The following is a 3,524-nucleotide window of genomic DNA, read 5'->3' on the forward strand; positions in this document are numbered from 1 at the left end:
ACTACATTGTTTGTTGTTAACGAGATGGTTCCGCCAACCAATTCTCGTACCCGAATAGTTGTTAACACCCACATCATTATTAAGTTGTGTCGAGAGTTCAGGGGAATTTCAATGCCTTCGGCTCAAGTTGTCCATGACCGTGGACACGGCTAATCGATTAGGTTGGGCACACTGCAGAGTTTTGCACACGTTCCCCACAAGATTTGATCACCTCCGTGTTTGTCCTCGCACTTCAGGGTGTTTGAAGACCGGATGATCAAAACATGGTCTTTCAACGGGTCCCTCTGAATCCCTGTCGGTGCCCATCCATTCCTACCATTCTTCTACATCTGCTAGCACCGGCTGTCCAGAGTCGCCGCGTTGTCCAACCAAGCCAGAGCCCATAATGACTTGTGGCTGTGCAGGTAAGCCTTGAGTCATGAAGTCTCCGTCCGTCTCTTCGAGCCTGGGTGAAGCTTTCCGCAGGATGTCATGGCCTCTTCAGCATCCCGGGCATCCACCGGGTTCTCCAGGGAGCCGATCAACCGTCCTTCACCCAGAGTTGCATTGCGTCCGAGGTCTTGAAAATCTTGTCTTAGCTTGTCTTGATTATTTAATCAACCTCACATCACTCATGTTATGCACTCAACTGAAAACCCGTCTAGTCAAGCATAGCGATAAGAAATTGTTGTCCCGGGGCCAAGTATCGGGGTTGTTGTGTGCCTACCACATGATACTACAAATTACACTAAAATTTCCAAGTACCTAGGCAGCATGCAAATTGGGCAAAGAAAGGTGAACTACCATGCATCGAAAACATAGGAAAAATAACATGATCAAAATGACTTGCCTTGATGATAGTTGTCTTGATCGAGCGCTTCTAAGTAACACGCTTCGCACTCCGGATGATCTACCGATACAAACACAAAACACACCATAAGCACTACAATCAAGCAACAAGCAAAAATAACATCACAAGTAAGAATTTGCTAAAGCCTAAGTAAAAGAATTCAACACGCGTCACTATGGCAGAAACTTGTTTCTGTTAAAAACACGAGTAAAATACTTTAAAAAATTTGAAACTTCTACCACAGTACGATATAATCACTAGGAAGCAGTAGCAAAAAGAATCAACTCAAAATCATTTTTTAAACTCCTGGAATAGAAAAAACAAGGTTTAAACTAAATCTGATCTAACTTATATTTGCAAATTTCAAACATAGACAAATTATATGTTTTTAAAATCTACAGACAAATTGGAATCTACTGGAACAAGAATCAACATCATTGGACTTTGGGACCACAAGTTATGGCCAAAACAAAACAGAAACTTTGCTGTTTTTGCAACTAGACAGAAAAAAAAGAAATAATTTGCTAACTGACAGGGGGTATACGTGGCGCGCTGTGATAGGCTAAGGGGTGTTTGCTGCGAGGCATATAAACAAACGGCCGAAACCTAACTAAAAGCTCCGGCTAACTGCTTAAGTGAAATAAAAACCAGCGCGGTTTTCTGATCTAAACCGAAGGGCTATCCTACTCTAATCTACACCGTAGAATATGGATCTAAGGGCTAACCAAGAAAAGAAAAAAAAACAGGAGGAGGAGGAGTTACCGTGGCAGTGGCTGGGCAACTCCGGCGGGGTGAGGGTCGCCGGCGAGGGGAGGGGCTCCGGTGGTGGCTGACGGGACGGGGAGGCGGCGGCGGCTTCCCTCCGGCGAGGGGAGGCGTCGGGCGGAGTCGGGGGTGCTCGGGGTGACTACTCCCAGGGGAGTCGAAGGTGGTGGAGCTCGAGCTCCGGTGGCAAGGCAGCGGCAGAGGCTCGGGGCGGGGGCTCGGCGAGGCGATGGTGGGAACGGGGTGCGGCCGAGGCTCGGGCTTTATATAGGCCGGGAGGGGTGCGGGGAAGGAAAGGGAGGAGGGGGATCCGAGAGGATCTCGGGTTCCAGGGAGCTCGGGCTCGGCTCGGTTAGGAAAGAGAGGAGGGAGAGGTGGAAGGTGACCGCAGGGGAGAGGGGGTCGGCCAGGGGGCCCCGCGTGGCAGTGGGAGGGAGGGGGGCTGCGGAGGGAAGGGCGGCCCAGATCTAAGGGATTCGGTCCCCGGGTTGTGGGGTGGCGGCCCACTGCCTATTAAGCGCTCGGGCGGCTGCCTTAAAAAAACAAGAATTTCCTATTTTATATCTTTTCCGAAACAGAAAAACAAAAGTGAATAAAAAGGAAATAAATCAAATATTTAATATAGAGTATTATATACCAAAAAAATCAGAAAAATATCCTCTACCCGAATAACATTTTTCCAAAGCAAAAATAAAAACTAAAAAAAATGTTTTTTTCAGAAATTCCCTAAAATGCTTTATTTTCTTTTTGCAAATATTTTTGCAAATAATCTTTGGATTTCTTGGCTCCAATATTTCAGAAATGCCCGCACTTTGGAGGGTCATTTTCCTCCGCTCTCTCTTGCGTGCAAGAGAGTATTTCCCCGGGCATTTCTCGTGTGCGGAAAAAAATAGAAAATGCAAAAACAAAAGACGAAAGAATTCAAGTGCCAACTTTATTTCAATCAATATGCATAGATGCTTAGCTACAATGTAAAACATTCCCAATGAGGAAAATTGGGATGTTACAGCCACGTGGGCCCCACAAGCTTGCTAGCCGCCACCACGGGGTGGCGCCTAGAGGGCTTGTGGCCCACTGTCCCATCCCCTCCGGTGGATCTTTGCGCACGTATTTTTTTTCATATTTTCCAGAAATAACCTCCGTAAATTTTCAGGACGTTCGGAGTACTTTCATTTGTGCACAAAAACAACACCAAGGCAACTCTGCTGAAAACAGCGTCAGTCCAGGTTAGTTCCATTCAAATCATGCAAATTAAAGTCCAAAACAAGGGCAAAAGAATTTGGAAAAGTAGATACGATGGAGACGTATCAGCTACCAGGCTTGTGGCCTCCCTGGCGCCCTCCTGACCTGGCTCCTTCGCCTATATATTCCCTAAAATACATAAAAAATTTAGGGAATCCACGAAAACACTTTTCCGCCGCCACAAGCTTCCGTTTCCGCGAGATCTCATATGGAGACCCTTCCTGGTGCCCTGCCGGAGGGGACTTTGGAGTTGGAGGGCTTCTAGATCATCATCATCGCCCCTCCAATGACTCGTGAGTAGTTCACTTCAGACCTACGGGTCCGTAGTTAGTAGCTAGATGGCTTCTTCTCTCTCTTGGATCTTCAATACAAAGTTCTCCATGATCTCCATGGAGTTCTATCCGATGTAATCCTCTTTGGCGGTGTGTTTGTCGAGATCCGATGAATTGTGGATTTGTGATCAGATTATCTATGATATATATTTGAGTCTTTGCTGATTTCTTATATGCATGATTTGATATCCTTGTAAGTCTTTGATACGTCTCAAACGTATCTATAATTTTTTATGGTTTCACGCTGTTATCTTGTCATCTTTGGATGTTTTATGTACCTTTTATATCTTTTTTGGGACTAACTTATTAATTCAGTTCCTGTTTTTTTCTATGTTTTTGACTCTTTTCATATCTGA

This window comes from Hordeum vulgare, chromosome 4H, assembly GCF_904849725.1.
Source record: "Hordeum vulgare subsp. vulgare chromosome 4H, MorexV3_pseudomolecules_assembly, whole genome shotgun sequence".
NCBI classification, from domain to species: Eukaryota; Viridiplantae; Streptophyta; class Magnoliopsida; order Poales; family Poaceae; genus Hordeum; species Hordeum vulgare.